Source organism: Loxodonta africana, chromosome 1 (genome assembly GCF_030014295.1).
Source record: "Loxodonta africana isolate mLoxAfr1 chromosome 1, mLoxAfr1.hap2, whole genome shotgun sequence".
NCBI lineage: Eukaryota > Metazoa > Chordata > Mammalia > Proboscidea > Elephantidae > Loxodonta > Loxodonta africana.
In genome coordinates, this window is record NC_087342.1 from 218,826,670 (window position 1) to 218,845,204 (window position 18,535).

Sequence of the window (18,535 nt, forward strand, 5' to 3'; positions counted from 1 at the left end):
TCCCCGTGTACACAACCTCCCACATTTTGTGTATCAGGCCATTGTTGGCTTTGAAAACAGAAGGGGGCCATGAGCCAAGGCATGCAGGTGGCCTTTAGAAGCTGGAAAAGGCAAAGAAAAAAAAAAAAAACAGGTTCTCCCCTAAAGTTTCTAGGAAGGAGCACAGCCTTATGAACTCCAGAACTATAAGAACTGTAAATGGTGTTGTTTTAAGCCACCAGGTTTGTGGTAATTTGTTACAGCAGCAATAGGTTTTGGTCTGTAAGAACGTGCCAAAGATGAGGAAAAAACTGCCCCTGAGAAGCCAGGCCATTGCTCTCCGTGAGCAAAGGCACAGGCTGCCCCAGGCTCCAGGGGACAGATACAATCAGTCATAGGCACTCTAGGCCAACAAAAGATGCATTTCCTGTCAGCTTATGGGGGGGGGCGGGGGGAGGAGGGGGACACAATTGGTCTTTTAAGCTCCTCTCCACTCTTCCCCAGTAACAGACAGCATGTGAAGCAGTATCACCTTCAAATATAGAGAACAAAACAATTTGGTGGTTCCTCAAAAAGTTAAACACAGAATTACCATATGACCCAGCAATTCCACTCCTAGGTAGATACCCAAAAGAATTGAAAGCAGAGACTCAGATACTTGTATGCCAGTGTTCACAGCAGCCCTATTCACAAGAGACAAAAGGTGGAAACAACCCAAGTGTCCATCAACAGATGAATGAATAAAAAAAAGTGGTATATCCAGACAGTGAATATTATTCAGCCATAAAAAGAAATAAAGTTCTGATGTGTGCTACCACATGAATGAACTTCAAAAACATTATGTTAAGTGAAATACGCCAGACACTAAAGGACAAATATTAAATGATTTCACTTACATGAAATATCTAGAATAGGTAAATTCATAGAGACAGAAAGTAGATTAGTAGGGAGTTATTCTTTAATTGGTACAGAGTTTCTGTTTGGGGTGGTGAAAACTTTTGGAAGTAGACAGTGGTAAAAGTTGCCCTCTACCAACATTGTGAATGGAATTAACGCCACTGAACTGTACACTTAAAAATGGTTAAAATGGCAAATTGTATGTTATATATATATTACCATAATAAAAATTTGAAAGACAGACCAACAAATAGAGAACGGCATTGTCTGCAACACCACAAAGCAGCCTTGATACAGGAGAATTTTCAGAATCAATGTTTCTGAGGTTAAGTGAATTTTCAAGTTAACAGACAAATAACTAGACACCACTGTGAGTTCCAGTTGCCCATTCTTTCTAAAGGGTAAGCCCCATATTTGCATCTGTCTCTCACAGCTGAGCACTTGGTGGCATCCCAGAGTCATGGATCCCACTGGAACTCTTATTGGAGGGTGCAGTAGACGTTATTGTAGGAGAAGGGGGAGAAGACAGAGCCAAATCTCGGACCCCAACTCTCTCCTAGAACTTGCCTTTAAAAGGAACAAGTTAAGTCTTTGTGCAATTTATCTCTTTTTCCTAACTATTGTCATCCAAATGAATGCAACACTGGAAGTGCTCACTCATCTATGCCAAGAAATTTGGAAGACAGCTAAGCGGCCAAGCAGCTAGAAGAGATCCATATTTGTGCCCATTCCAAAGAAAGGCAATCCAACAGAATGCAGAAATGATCAAAAAATATTAATATCACATGCAAGTAAAATTTCATTGAAGATAATTCAAAAATGGTTGCAGCGTTGCATCAACAGGGAACTGCCAGAAATTCAAGCCAGATTCAGAAGAGGATGTGGAATGAAGAATATCATAGCTGATGTCAGATGGATCTTGGCCGAAAGCAGAGAACATAAGAAAGATATTTACCTGTGTTTTATTGACTATGCAAAGGCATTCAACCATGTAGATCATAACAAATTATGAACAACATAGTGAGGAATGTGAATTCCAGAACACTCAGCTGTGCTCATGAGGAACCTGTACATAGACCAAGAGGCAGTTGTTCAAGCACAACAAGGGGATACTGCATGGTTTAAAATCAGGAAAGGTGTGTATCAGGGTTGTATCCTTTCACCATACTTGTTCAATATGTATGCCGCACAAATAATCTGAGAAGAATGTGGCACCAGGATTGGAGGAAGACTCATTAACAACCTGCGATACGCAGATGACACAACTCTGCTTGCTGAAAGTGAAGAGGACTTAAAGCACTTATTGATGAAGATCAAAGACTATAGCCTTCAGTATGGATCGCACCTCAACATAAAGAAAACAAAAATTCTCACATCTGGGCCAATAAGCAACATCACAATAAATGAAGAAAATATTGAAGTTGTCAAGGATTTCATTTTACTTGAATTCACAATCAATGCCCATGGAAGCAGCAGTCAAGAAATCAAACAATGCACATAAATAAAACAAAAGAGTCACATGATCATCTCGATGTAGAAAAGGCATTTGATAAATTCCAAAAACCATTCCTGATAAAAACTCTCAGCAAAATAGGAGTAGAAGGGATATTTCTCATCATAATAAAGGACATTTATACAAAGCCAACATTCAACATTATTCTCAATGGAGAGAGACTGAAAGCATTCCCCTTGACAACAGGAACTACACAAGGATGCCCATTATCATCACTCTTATTCATCACTGTACTAGAAGTCCTAGCCAGAGTAATAGGGCAAGAAAAGGAAATAAAGGGCATACAAATTGGTAAGGAAGGATGAAATTATTCCTGTTTGCAGACGATATGATCCTATACATAGAAAATCCCAAGAATTTCATAAGAACTAATAGAAGGATTCAGCAAAGCAGCAGGATAAAGATCAACATACAAATATCAGTTGGATTCCTATACAACAATAAAGAGAACTTTGAAAAGGAAATCAGGAAAACAATACCATTTACAATAGCCCCCCATAAGATAAAATACTTAGGAATAAATCTAACCAGGGGCATAAAATGCCTATACAAACAAAACTATAAAACACTACTGTAAGAAACCAAAAGAGATCTGTAAAAATAGAAAAACATACCAGGCTCATGAATAGAAGACACAACATTGTGAAAATATCAATACTACCCAAAGCAATCTACAAATACAATGCAATCCCAATCCAAATTTCAACAACATTCTTTACCGAGATGGAAAAACTAATCACCAACCCTATTTGGAAAGGAAAGAGGCCCTGGATAAGTTAAGCAATATTGAGAAAGAAGGACAAAGTAGGAATCTCACACTTTTTGATCTCAAAACATACTATACAGCCACGGTAGTCAAAATAGCCTGGTACTGGTACAACGACACACATATAGACTAATCCATCTACCTATAATCAGCTGATCTTTGACAAAGGGCCACAGATCACTAAATGGGGACAAGACAGTCTGTTCAATAAATGGTGACAGAAAAACTGGATGTCCATCTGTAAAAAAAACTGAAACAGGACCCATATCTCACACCATACACAAAAATTAACTCAAACTGGATCAAAGACCTAAATATAAAACTATAAAGATCATGGAGGAAAAAATAGGGACACCAGGAGCCCTAACATATGCCATAATAGGGTACAAAATACAACTGAAAATGCACACACAGTACAAAATGAACTAGATAAATGGGACTTCCTAAAAATTAAACACTTATGCTCAACAAAAAGACTTCTCCAAAAGAGTCAAAAGAGAAGCTACACAATGAGAAAAAAAAAATTGGCTACAACAAGGGACTAATCTCTAAAATTTACAGAAAACTTCAGCCCCTCAATAATAAAGACAAACAATCCAAGTAAAAAACGAGCAAAGACACAGTAGTCAAAACAGCCTGGTATTGGTACAACAACAGGCACATAGACCAATGGAACAGAATTGAGAACCCAGATATAAATCCATCCATATATGAGCAGCTGATATTTGACAAAGGCCCAGCGTCAGTTAATTGGGGATAACATAGTCTTTTTAACAAATGGTGCTGGCATAACTGGATAAAGAGTAACTGGATATCCATTTGCAAAAAAATGAAACAGGACCCATACCTCACACCTTGCACAAAAACTAACTTCAAGTGGATGAAAGACGTAAACATAAAGACTAAAACGATAAAGATCATGGAAGTAAAAATAGGGACAATGTTAGAAGCCCTAATACAAGGCATAAACAGAATACAAAACATTACCAAAAATGACGAAGAGAAACCTGATAACTGGGAGCTCCTAAAAATCAAACACCTATGCTCATCTAAAAACTTCACCAAAAGAGTAAAAAGACCACCTACAGACTGGGAAAGAATTTGCAGCTGTGACATCTCTGACCAGCGCCTGATCTCTAAAATCTATATGATTCTATTAAAACTCAACCACAAAAAGACAAACAACCCAATCAAAAAGTGGCCAAAGGATATGAACACGCACTTCACTAAAGAAGATATTCAGGCAGCTAACAGATACATGAGAAAGTGCTCTCGATCATTAGCCATTAGAGAAATGCAAATTAAAAACTACAATGAGATTCCATCTCACTCCAACAAGGCTGGCATTAATCCAAAAAACACAAAATAATAAATGTTGGAAAGGCTGCAGAGAGATTGGAACTCTTATACACTGCTGATGGGAATGTAAAATGGTACAACCACTTAGGAAATCTATCTGGCGTTTTCTTAAAAAGTTAGAAATAGAACTACCATACAACCCAGAAATCCCACTCCTCGGAATATACCCTAGAGAAATAAGAGCCTTTACACGAACAGATATATGCATATCCATGTTTATTGCAGCTCTGTTTACAATAGCAAAAAGCTGGAAGCAACCAAGGTGTCCACCAACGGATGAATGGTTAAGTAAATTGTGGTATATTCACACAATGGAATACTATGCATCGATAAAGAACAGTGACGAATCTGTGAAACATTTCATAACATGGAGGAACCTGGAAGGCATTATGCTGAGCAAAATTAGTCAGAGGCAAAAGGACAAATATTGTATAAGACCATCATTATAAGATCTTGAGAAATAGTATAAACTGAGAAGAACACATACTTTTGTGGTTACAAGGGGGGGAGGGAGGGAAGGTGGGAGAGGGTTACTTACTGATTAGTTAGTAGATAAGAACTACTTTAGGTGAAGGGAAGGACACTACTCAATACATGGAAGGTCAGCTCAACTGGACTGGACCAAAAGTAAAGAAGTTTCCGGGATAAACTGAATGCTTCAAAGGTCAGTGGAGCAAGGGCGGGGGTTTGGGGACTATGGCTTAAGGGGACTTCTAAGTCAATTGGCAAAATAATTCTATTATGAAAACATTCTGCATCCCACTTTGAAATGTGGCGTCTGGGGTCTTAAATGCTAAGAAGCGGCCATGTAAGATGCATCAATTGGTCTCAGCCCACCTGGATCAAAGGAGAATGAAGAACACCAAGGTCACACGATAACTATGAGCCCAAGAGACAGAAAGGGCTACATGAACCAGAGATTTACATCATCCTGAGACCAGAAGAACTAGATGGTGCCTGGCCACAACCGATGACTGCCCTGACAGGGAGCACAACAGAGAACCGCTGAGGGAGCAGGAGATCAGTGGGATGCAGACCCCAAATTCTCATTAAAAGGCCAGACTTAATGGTCTGACTGAGACTAGAAGAATCCCGGCAGTCATGGTCCCCAAACTTTCTGTTGGCCCAGGACAGGAACCATTCCCGAAGACAACTCATCAGACTTGGAAGGGACTGGACAATGGGTTGGAGAGAGATGCTGACGAAGAGTGAGCTACTTGTATCAGGTGGACACTTGAGACTGTGTTGGCATCTCCTGTCTGGAGGGGAGATAGGAGGATAGAGAGGGTTAGAGACTGGCAAAATTGTCAGGAAAGGAGAGACTGGAAGGAGGGAGCGGGCTGACTCATTAGGCGGAGAGTAAGTGGGAGTATGGAGTAAGGTGTATATAAGCTTATATGTGACAGACTGACTTGATTTGTAAACTTTCACTTAAAGCACAATAAAAATTATTAAAAAAAAAATCACAATGAGATACCACTTCACGCCCACTAGGATGGCTAAGATAAAAAAAAATACAATAAAAACAGAAAACAACAAATGTTGGTGGGGATGTGGAGAAACTGGAACCCTTACTTATCGCTGGTACCAAACCAAAAGCAAACCCTTTGCCGTCGAGTCGATTCTGAATCATAGCAACCCTGTAGGACAGAGTAGAGCTGCCCCATAGAGTTTCCAAGGAGTGCCTGGTGGATTCAAACTGCCGACCTTTTGGTTAGCAGCCATAGCTCCTAACCACTATCCAACCAGGGTTCCCATGGCTGGTAGGAATGCAAAATGGTATAGCTGTTGTGGAAAACAGTATGGTGGTTCCTCAAAAAACTAAAAATATGGAAAATGATATGGTGCCTCCTTTAAAAACTAGAACTAGAAATACTATATGATCCAGCAATCCCACTCCTTGGAATATATCCTAGAGAAATAAGAGCCATTACATGAATAGACATACACATACTCACGTTCACTGCAGCATTATTCACAATAGCAAAAAGATGAAACAACCTAAGTGCCCATCAACAGATGTAGGGATAAACAAACTGTGGTATGTACACACAATGGAATACAACATAATGATAACAACGATGAATCCACAAAACATTTCACAACATGGATGAATCTGGAGGGCATTAAGTTGAGTGAAGTAAGTCAATTACAAAAGGATGAATATTGTATGACCTCACTTATATTTTTTTTCACTTATATAAAATAAGACAAATGTATAGAGAACAAAGTTGATTAGTGGTTACCATGGATGGGAGGGAAGGGGAAAGAGAGAGTTAACAGTGATGGAAATACCACATTGATTAAGTGTAGGGCTGTGCAGCTGATTATTGTAGTCAATGTCAATAAGTTGTAGACCTATAAAAAGTTGAATTAGTAAAAGTCATGTGATAGATACATTTACAACAACAACCAAAAAAGGAAGAGTAGATGCTGAGGTTGATCATGTACAACCAAACACCTCCTGGGATTTGGTTCCTTGGTTTGGAGGTTTAGGGTCATGGTCGCATGGGACATCCCAGTTAATGGGCCTAGTGACAAGCCTAGTGCCTCTGTTCTACCTCCTAGTTTGATGTGTAGTTCCTGTAGTCTTAAAAGCTTGCAAATGGCCATCCAATGCACAACAATTGGTCTCTATTCACCTGCAACAACAGAGGAAGAAGGACAGTCAGGAATAGGAGGATATGGAATGTGTGGCTAATTGCCTCCATGAACAACTGCCTCCTTTGCTATGAGACCAGAAGAACTGGATGGTGCCCAGCTACCGTTATTGAAAATTTTGATCAAAGATTCCATAGAAAAATCCTGACCAAATGGGGGAAAATGCAAAGCAGAATTTCAAATTCTCATGGACTCCAGACTTCCTGGAGCCACGAAAGTTGTCTGAACCCTTGAAACTATTGCCCTGAGATAATCTTTAAACCTTAAACCAAAAATATCCCCTGAAGTCTTCTTAAAACCGAACAATAGTTTAGCTTCACCAGTAAAAAAATGTCTGCCTTGAGCATTATGCTTATTTAAGAACTATCTAATCAAACTGACAACAGCAACCTGAAAGATTAGATAGGAGCCTTGTGAATTTGTATCAATGGCGGAGGAACGAATAAGAAAAGGTGGGTGAGAATTCAGGGAATGTAATCAATGTCACTAAGTGGTACACGTAGAAACTGTTGAATTGGTATATGTTTTGCTGTGTACATTCTCAACAACAACAAAATAAATAAAATTATATTAAAAAAATGAGCAAAGAATATGAACAGACACTTCATCAAAGAAGACATTCAGGTAGCTAACAAACATAAGAAGAAATAATCATTAGCTATTAGAGATGCAAATCAAAACTACAATAAGATATCATCTCACCCCAACATTATTCACATTGATCAAAAAAACAGAAAATAACAAATGTTGGTGAGGTCGCAAGGAGATTGGAACTCTTATACACTTTTGGCGGGAATGTAAAATGGTACAACCACTTTGGAAAGCAGTATCGTGCTTCCTCAAAAAGCTAGAGATAGAAATACCATATGATCCAGCAATCCCACTCCAAGGTATATACCCTAAAGAAATAAGAGCCATGACCAAATAGACATACACACCCCCAAGTTCACTGTAGCATTATTCACAATAGAAAAAACCTGAAAACAACCTAAGTGCCCATCAACAGATGAATGGATTAACAAACTACGGCATATACACATGATGGAATAATATGCAATGATAAAGAATAATTACAAATCCGTGAAACTTCTCACAACATGGATGAATTTGGAGGGCATTAAAACCTAGCTATATTATCCTGAGTGAAATAAATTAATCACAAAAGGACAAATATTGCATAAGACCACTACTATAAAGTAACAACAAAAAGTTTACACACAGGAAGAAAAGAAAAAAACATTCCTTGATGGTTACCAGGGATGGAAGGGAGAGGCAGAGAAAATTACCCATTAGAAGACATGAGTTAATACTGGTGAAGGGAAAGGCAATACATTATATGGGGGAAGTCAGTACAACATAACCAAGGCAAGAGAAGACACTGCAAGGAACATAAGAATAAAGGGCAACTATTCCACCACATGGTAACTACCATAGCTTAGACAATCCTGCAGCAATAGTATTAACAAACAGTAATTTATAAATGGACAAATAGGCACATAGATAAGCCAAGAGATGTGGAAGATGTAAGGGAATACACCCATCAGCAAATACAGGTTTGGTGGTGAATATTTCTACATACATGACTATAGGTGTGGCTCATTTAAAGCACACAAGGTGCATAGTCAGGGAAGCCTCTTAGACACAGTCAGACACCTCTAAGGATGAAGTTCCTAGGCTAGAAGACAAAGGACCATAAACTCAGGGGACATCTACATCAATTGGCACAACATAGTACATAAAACAACGTTCTGCATCCTACTTTGGTGAGTAGCATCTGGGGTCTTAAAAGCTTGCAAGCAGCCATCTACAATACAACTATTGGTCTCTTCCCATTCAGAGTGAGGAGAGTAAAAGAGACCAAAAATTCAAAGGAGCAATTAGTCCAAAAAACTAATGGACCAGATGAACCACAGCTTATACAACCTCAGGACCAGAAGAACAAGATGGTGTGGGGCTACCAGTACCAACTGCACACACTGGGATCACAACAGAGGGTCCTGGACAGAACAGGAGAAAACTGTAGAACAAAAAATCAAATTCACAAAAAAGATCAGGTTTGCTGGTCTGACAGAGACTGAGGAATGCCCGAGACTATGGTCCTAAGACACCCCTCTGACCTGGAAAGGAAGCCATTCCTGGAGACCACCTCCCAGCCAAAAAGTAGACAAGCATATAAGATAAATAATAACACCCAAGAAGAACATACTCCTTAGAACAATCAACTATATGAGATCAAAAAGGCATTATCTTTTACCCAAAAGCAAAGATGAGAAGGCAGGAAGGGGTAGATAATCAGGACAAAAGAAAATGGGGAAACCAGGGAGGAAATTGGGTAAGTACTGATACATTGTGAGGAATGAAACCAAGGTCATGAAACACTTTATATACAAACTATTGAATGGGAAACTAATTTTCTCTGTAAACTTTCAGCTCAGGCACAACAACAACAAAAAAGGGGCAGTAATAATGAAAACTTAAAAAAAATGAGGTATTCAACTTTCGTCAGACTCAGAGACTTGTACCCCAATGTTCCTTGCAGCACTATTCACAATAGCCAAAAGGTGGAAACGGCCCAAATCCCCCTGAACAGATGAATGAATAAACAAAATGTGGTACATAGATGCAATGCAATGGAAAACTACTCAGCCAGTAGAAGAAACGAAGTCTTGATACATTCTACAATATGGATGGAGCTTGAAGACATTACGCTAAGTGAATTAAAACAATCACAAAAGGACAAATACTGTATGACCTCACTTACATAAAAAGACAAGAAAAGCCAAATGCATAGAGATTAAAGTTTACTAGTGGTTACCAGGGGCAGCAGGGAGGGGAAAAGGGGAGTGTTAACAGTGATTAGAAAATCGCAATGATTAAAGATAGGGTTGTACAGCTGTAAAAATTTGAATTGGCAAAGGTTGTGTGACAGATATATTTACAACAGTGACCAAAAAAGAGTAGCTGCTGAGACTGGTTATGCGCAACCAAAGACCTTGTGGGATTTGATTTCTTCGTTTGGAGGTTAGGGCCATGATTTCATGGGGCATCCCAGTTAATTGGCCTAAGAACATGTTTAGTGCTTCTGTTCTACCTTTCAGTTTGTTGCATAGTGCCTGGGGTCTTAAAAGCTTGCAAGTGACAGTTGGTCTCTATTCACTTGGAGCAACAGAAGAAGAAGGAGAGTCAGGAAGAGGAGGGAGATATGGAATGTGTAGCTAATTGCCCCCATGAACAATTGCCTCCTTTGCCATGAGACCAGAAGAACTGGATGGTGCTCGGCTACCACCGATAACATTTTAATCAAAGATTCTATAGAAGAGTCCTGATTAAAAAGGGGGAAATGCAGACCAGAATTTCAAATTCTCATGGACTTCAGACCTTCTGAAGCCATGGGGGTTACATGGACCCCTGAAATTATTGCCTGGAGATAATCTTTGAAACTTAAACCAAAAATTTCCCCTGAAGGTATCTTAAAACCAAACAATAGTTTAGCTAAACTAGTAAAAAAAAAAAAAAGGTCTGCCTTGAGCATTATGCTCTTTTAAGAACTATCTGCATGGGATCAAAGTGACAACAGCAATTTGAAAGATTAGACAGGAACCCTAGGGGCAATGAGTTTTTGTTAATGCAGAAGGAACAACGCAGAAAAGGAAGGTAAGAATAGTTGCACAACTCAAAGAACATAATCAGTGTAACTGAATTGTACAGATAGAAACAGTCGAGTAGATATATGTTCTGCTGTGCATATTCACAACAACAACAAAATATTTTTTTTTAAACTACCAAAAAAAATCAAACAACATATCGCATTGGACAAATTTGCTGCAAAAGGCCTCTTTAAAGTGTTAAAAACCAAAAACGTCTCTTTAAGGGCTAAGGCGTGCCTGTCCCAAGCCATAGTACTTTCAGTCGCCCCATACTTATGCAAAAGCTGGACAATGAATAAGACCGAAAAAGAATCGAAGCATTTGAATTATGGTGTTGGTGAAGAATGTTGAATATACCAGAGACTGCCAGAAAAAAGAACAAACCTGTCTTGGATAAGTACAGCCAGAATGCTCATTAGAAGCAAGGATAGCGAGACTTCGTCTCACAACTTTGGACATGTTATCAGGAGGGACCAGTCCCTGAAGAAGGACATCATGCTTGGTACAGAAGAGGATCAGCAAAAAAGAGGAAGACTCTCCACGAAATGGATTTACGCGGTGGCTGCCACAATGGGCTCAAACATAGCAACAATTGTGGGGGTGACACAGGACTGGGCAGTGTTTCGTTCTGACTCGACAGCACCTAACAATAACAACAACATTGTGATCCAGGGGATGGGGGGGATGTTGGTGTGTATTATAGACATAAAAGTGTATATAGCTTGATTGTTACTGTAACGCTGAAAGTCATGCCACCATTATTTCAATGACCAGCAGGGTTACCCGTGAAGCACAGGTTTCAGCGGAGCTTCTAGACTAAGACAGATTAGAAAGAAAGGCCTGGCAATCTACTTCCGAAAATGAGCCAGTGAAAAGCCTCTGGATCACAGCAGAATATTGTTGTGATGTAGTCTGGCAGATGAGCCCCGCTATAAAAAAAAAAAAAAAAAAAATGTTGTAAGCCACTCAAAATACACAACGGCCACAGCAACGGACTTGAGCATATCCATGATCACGAAGATGGCCCAAAGCCAGGCAATGTTCCGTTCTGTCGTGCATGGGGTCCCCGCTAACAACAACGTACGTTCATGTACACACATAACCAGAGCATACAGAGAAACACATACTCTGGTTAACTGAGGTATTTTTAGGCAGCAAGTGTGTGAAAGCATTTATGTTTTGACACATTCTTCATAATAAATCTGAGAGAGGGTTTCTACTTGTAACTCCCACAGACTGAGAATGAAGGGATTACAGTGATTACAGGTGAGGTGGGGCTTACTGGATTTACTCAGGATACACCACGGTCATATGCAAATAGAGGGTGTGGTTTAAGTTTGAATTCCAAGCAGCAAGAGAGACTTCCGTCAAAAGAAAACTCTCCGCTGTATCTCTACCATAACAATTCCTAAACAACTCTGGTCCTAAAGAGAGAATGCCGAAGGAGAACACTCAAATCAGAGAGAAAGGATTGCAATAATTAGAATTTGCAGAGCATTTTAGAGACAAGCGAAGCCTTCAATAGTCCCCAAACATGGGCTCTGGGCAAATACTAGAACCAAAAAACTACTATCCCAGAACAGACCACAAGGGACAGGAGCAATGTGGGACATACAGTCCCCAGCTGTCGTGGTAGTGGGTTAAAACCCAAAACACCCAAGCCTGTTGCTGTTGAGCCAGTTCCAAGTCATGGCAACCCTGCGTGTGACAGAGTAGAACTGCTCCATAGGGTTTTCTTGGCTATAATCTTTACAGAAGCAGATCGCCACACCTTTCTTTCGCAGTGCCTTTGGGTGGGTTTGAACTCCCAACCTTCACATTTGCAGTTGAGTGCAAACTGTTTGTGCCACCCAGGGACCTGGCAGAGGGTTACCCAACTTCTTAGCCAGCAGCATTTGGAGGCGGGACAGAGGCTGTGGCATGTTCTTGAAAACACGTGCTGGAGCAGAGCATCGGGCTCTCACTGTAGGGTGTGAGCACAGTCATTTTCAACAAAACCTTCTTATTTCCATTCTTTGTAAAATTCCAAATTCTGAACCCCTACAGGCATCATTACAGGTTAAACTCCTTGGGGACTGTGAAATTTTGTATGCCAGTGGATTTCTCTGGGGAGAAGACCATGGCTGCATTAGTTTCCTATGGCCGCTATAAAAATTACCACAAACTTGGTGGCTTAAGACAACAGGAATTTATTTTCTCACAGTTCTGGGGGCGAGAAGTCCGAAATCAGTCCTAGGGGCTGAAATCAAGGTGTCAGCAGGAACTTGCTCCCTCAGGAGTCTCTACAACAGAACCTGGTCTTGGCCTCTCCCACCTGTCAGCATTCGTTCGCTGCATCACTCCACTGTCTGCCTCTGTGGTCACATCACCCTCTCCTCTGTGTGTCTAATCTCCCTCTGTCTCTCTCTTAAGGACAATTATGATGTCACATAAGGCCCACCCAGATAATCCAGGATAATCTCCTCATCTCAAAATTCTTAAACTACTTGCATCTGCAAAAACTTTACCATATAAAGTAACGTTCACAGATTCCAGGGAATAGGACCTGATATCTTTGGAGACCACCATTCAGACCTATGACCCCAAAAAGGTTAAGAAGAAATGTTCCACGTTGACACCTGGATTGAGCAGATCCTACCTGGCCCTAGAGCCAGGCCTACCTGACCCAGAGAGAACAATGATTTGCTGGTTTGTACACATGCACGCACACCAGTAGAATTTTGTCGTAAATAAGATTCATTTTCACCCTGGTGTGCCACAGAAAGGAGTCCTGGTGGTTCAGCGATGAAGTGCTTGGCTGCTAACCAAAAGGTCGGTGGTTCAAATACACCAGCCACTCAGGGGTAGAAAGATATGGCAGTCTGCTTCCACCAAGATCGTCGTTGTTGCTAGGTGCCGTCGAGTCGGTTCCGACTCATAGCGACCCTCTGCACAACAGAACGAAACACTGCCCGGTCCTGCGCCATCCTTACAAACGTTGTTATGCTTGAGCTCATCGTTGCAGCCACTGTGTCAGTCCACCTCGTTGAGGGTCTTCCTCTTTTCCGCTGACCCTGTACTCTGCCAGGCATGATGTCCTTCTCCAGGGACTGATCCCTCCTAACAACATGTCCAAAGTATGTAAGACGCAGTCTCGCCATCCTTGCCTTTAAGGACCATTCTGGCCGCTCTCCTTCCAAGACAGATTTGTTGGTTCTTTTGGCAGTCCATGGTATATTCAATATTCTTCGCCAACACCACAATTCAAAGGCGTCAACTCTTCTTAGGTCTTCCTTATTCATTGTCCAGCTTTCACATGCATATGATGTGATTGAAAATACCATGGCTTGGGTCAGGTGCACCTTAGTCTTCAGGGTGACACCTTTGCTCTTCAACACTTTGAAGAGGTCCTTTGCAGCTGATTTGCTCAATGCAATGCGTCTTTTGATTTCTTGACTGCTGCTTCCATGGCTGTTGATTGTGGATCCAAGTAAAATGAAATCCTTGACTTCAATCTTTTCTCCATCTATCATGATATTGCTCATTGGTCTAGTTGTGAGGATTTTTGTATTCTTTATGTTGAGGTGAAATCCATACTGAAGGCTGTGGTCTTCGATCTTCATTAGTGAGTGCTTCAAGTCCTCTTCACTTTCAGCAAGCAAGGTTGTGTCATCTGCATAACACAGGTTGTTAATGAGTCTTCCTCCAATCCTGATGCCCAGTTCTTCTTCATATAGTCCAGCTTCTCATATTATTTGTTCAGCATACTGATTAAATAGGTATGGAGAAAGAATACAACCCTGACGCACACCTTTCCTGACTTTAAACCAATCAGTATCCCCTTGTTCTGTCCGAACAACTGCCTCTTGATCTATGTAAAGGTTCCTCATGAGCACAATTAAATGTTCTGAATTCCCATTCTTTGCAGTGTTATCCATAGTTTGTTATGATCTACACAGTCAAATACCTTTGCATAGTCAATAAAACACAGGTAAACATCCTTCTGGTATTCTCTGCTTTCAGCCAGGATCCATCTGACATCAGCAATGATATCCCTGGTTCCACATCCTCTTCTGAAACCGGCCTGAATTTCTGGCAGTTCCCTGTGGATACACTGCTGCAGCCATTTTTGAATGATCTTCAGCAAAATTTTGCTTGAGTGTGATATTAATGATATTGTTCTATAATTTCCACATTCAGTTGGATCACCTTTCTTGGGAATAGGCATAAATATGGATCTCTTCCAGTCAGTTGGCCAGGAAGCTGTCCTCCATATTTCTTGGCATAGAGGAGTGAGCACCTCCAGCATTGCATCTGTTTGTTGAAACATCTCAGTTGATATTCCATCAATTCCTGGAGCCTTGTTTTTCACTGATGCCTTCAGAGCAGCTTGGACTTCTTCCTTCAGTACCATCGGTTCCTGATCATATGCCAGCTCTTGAAATGGTTGAACATCGACTAATTCTTTTTGGTATAATGACTCTGTGTATTCCTTCCATCTTCTTTTGATGCTTCCTGTGTCATTTAATATTTTCCCCATGGAATCCTTCACTGTTGCAACTCGAGGCTTGAATTTTTTCTTCAGTTCTTTCAGCTTGAGAAACGCCGAGCATGTTCTTCCCTTTTGGTTTTCCATCTCCAGCTCTTTGCGTGTCATTATAATACTTTACTTTGTCTTCTCGAGAGGCCCTTTGAAATCTTCTGTTCAGTTCTTTTACTTCATCAATTCTTCCTTTTGCTTTAGCTGCTCAACGCTCAAGAGCAAGTTTCAGAGTCTTCTCTGACATCTATCTTGGTCTTTTCTTTCTTTTCTGTCTTTTCAGTGACCTCTTGCTTTCTTCATGGATGATGTCCTTGATGTCATTCCACAACTCATCTGGTCTTCAGTCACTAGTGTTCAATGCATCAGATCTATTCTTGAGATGGTCTCTGAATTCAGGTGGGATATACTGAAGGTCATATTTTCATTCTCGTGGACTTGCTCTGATTTTCTTCAGTTTCAGCTTGAACTTGCATATGAGCAATTGATGGTCTGTTCCACAGTCAGCCCCTGGCCTTGTTCTGACTGATGATATTGAGTTTTTCCATTGTCTCTTTCCACAGATGTAGTCAATTTGATTTCTGTGTGTTCCATCTGGAGAGGTCCATGTGTATAGTTGCCATTTATGTTGGTGAAAGAAGGTATTTGCAATGAAGAAGTCATTGGTCTTGCAAAATTCTATCATTCGGTCTCCAGCATTGTTTCTATCACCAAGGCAATATTTCCCAAATACCGATCCTTTTTCTTTGTTTCCAACTTTCACATTCCAATCGCCAGTAATTATCAATGCATTCATAAAGATTACAGCCTTGGAAATCCTATGGGGCAGTTCTACTCTGTCCTTTAGGTTTGCTATGAGTCGGAATTGAGTAAACAGCAATGTTTCTTGTTTGTTTGTTTGTGTCGAATATTAGACTATAAATATCCTTTTCTCACATCAGAAAGCTCAGAACAAAGAACTCACTTGAGGCAGCCTGAGGGTTCCATTCCCTCCTCCTAATAGCCTCTTGGAAACCCTGGTGGCATAGTGGCTAAGAGCTATGGAATTGACTGGATGGCAACGGGTAGATAGCCCATTACCACTCAGTCGATTCCAACTCATAGTGACCCCATAGGACAGAGTAGAACTGCCCCATAGGGTTTCCAAGGAGTGGCTGGTGGATTCGAACTGCTGACCTTTCAGTTAGCAGCCGAGCTCTTAACTACTTCGCCACCAGGGTTCCCCTAGTAGTCTCTGCTAGAGTCCTTTTACTGCACCGTCATTCTGCTGTTTGACTTGGAATCACAGAACTCATATAATCTTAGAGTTGGAAAGGTCTTCAATTTAAGTTACTTCATCTTAAATCCAAATTTTTTTTTTTTTGGAAATCCAAAGCCTCCTTTTATTGGTGCCCAGGAAAAGAAGTGCCTTGCCCAAATCATCCAGAAGCCAGGTCGCTTCTCACGAACCCTCTCAGACCTTCTCTTCCGGATTGCCGGAATCTAATGGATTCTTACAGTCCATTTAACCGCAGAGGGATGCTAAACTGAGCAGGACTTCGTAGGCTCACCTACATAGGAGCACGTGGAGAATGTTAAAGAGGCCCTGTGGACCAGTGAACAATCGAATGAGCACTCTTAGCGGGCACTGGGGCAGGGTAGGCAGGGGCAGCCCCTGAGGAGGGGTCGTTCCACACTTCCACCATGCCAAGCTAAACTCGATGCAGGCCCAAATCCCCGCAAAACCACGGGCCAGGCCCTTTCAGCTCTTCAGATAACACCATTTTTCTGGATCCCCACTGTGCCTCTGCTTTTGAAAATGGAAGCACATATATTTATAGCTGGGAGTGGAGAATTTCCTATGGCGACGCCCTTTGCCCTCTGTAACTAAGCCAAATGGCAGAATATTTCACTTGTTCAGGCAGAGACTTCTCCTCACCCAACAGGGATTATGGTAAGGCAGAGATTCTGACACTTCAAAGCACGACTAACTTGCCAAGCTGGGTAAGATAACAATGGAGTCTCTCCTCCATTCAGTGAAGAGAGACGTCGATGCTTTCCTCACCAAATCACACACACAGGCCGAATCATCGATATGAATGCAACCGTATCTGCAGCTGTTTGTTGTTGTCAGCTGCCATCAAGTTGGGCCTTGACTCATGGCAACCCCACACAAGTGATCCATAGCGTTTTCACTGACTGAATTTTGGAAGTAGATTGCCAGGCCTTTCTTCCTGGTCTGTCTCAGCCTGGAAGCGCCAATGAAACTTGTTCGTCATAGCAACATACAAACCTCTATTGACAGATGAGTGATGACTGTACTTAAGGGGCGTTGGCTGGGAATTGGAACTCAGGTCTCTTGCATGGAATGTGAGAATTCCATCACGGAACCACCAATGCCCTCATATCTGCAGCTACCAAACCAAAACTGACTGCCATTGAGTCAATTCTGACTCATATCAACCCTGTAGGACAGAGTAGAACTGCCCCATAGGGTTTCCAAGACCGCAATGTTTACATAAGCAGGCTGCCACATCTTTCTCCCCAGGAGCAGTTGGTGGGTTTGAACTCCCAACCTTTTGGTTAGCAGCTGAGCACTTAACCGCTGTGCCATCTGTTGCCGTCAAGTTGATTCCAACTCATAGCAACCCTACAGGAAAGAGTAGAACTAACTTGCCCCATAGGGTTTCCAAGGAGTGGCTGGTGGATTCAAACTGCCGACCTTTTGGTTAGCAGCTGAGCTCTTAACCACTGTGCCACAGGGCTTCACTGAACCACTAGGGGGCCACAAATATCTGTCTCAAACTGGGGAACACAACCCCCTAGGACCACTCCCCAGCAGAGGGCTGCCAAGGCAGGTCGCGTACATTTCCCATTTGATTCTCTCAGCCCTCAGGGAAGTAGAAGAGTTATCAATTGGCCTGTTTCACGGAACAGGAAGGAAACTCAGAGATGCTATCGCTCTCCCAGCGTCACACAGCTGGTCAGGGAGGCTCCTGACAAGAGGTCACAGCTGCCCATGCCTGACCTTGGGCTCCTCCCAGTTACACCATTCCCAGGAAAGGGCCATTACTCAGGGATTAGTAGAATAACAGCTACCATGTGGCGAGCACCCTCTCCGTGGCAGGCACTCTCCTAGACATTTGCTGCAGCCCTGATTTTTACAACTACCTCCAGGGAGGCATTAGCACATCTTCACAGATGGAGAAAGTGAG

General features: G+C 41.5%; 1 protein-coding gene across 8 annotated transcripts in view; it reads right to left on the bottom strand.

The window, feature by feature from the left end:
- The window catches only part of ZC3H12D (zinc finger CCCH-type containing 12D), a 52,689-nt gene that overhangs the window by 26,254 nt on the left and 7,900 nt on the right, over positions 1 to 18,535 (bottom strand). The window lies entirely within an intron of this gene.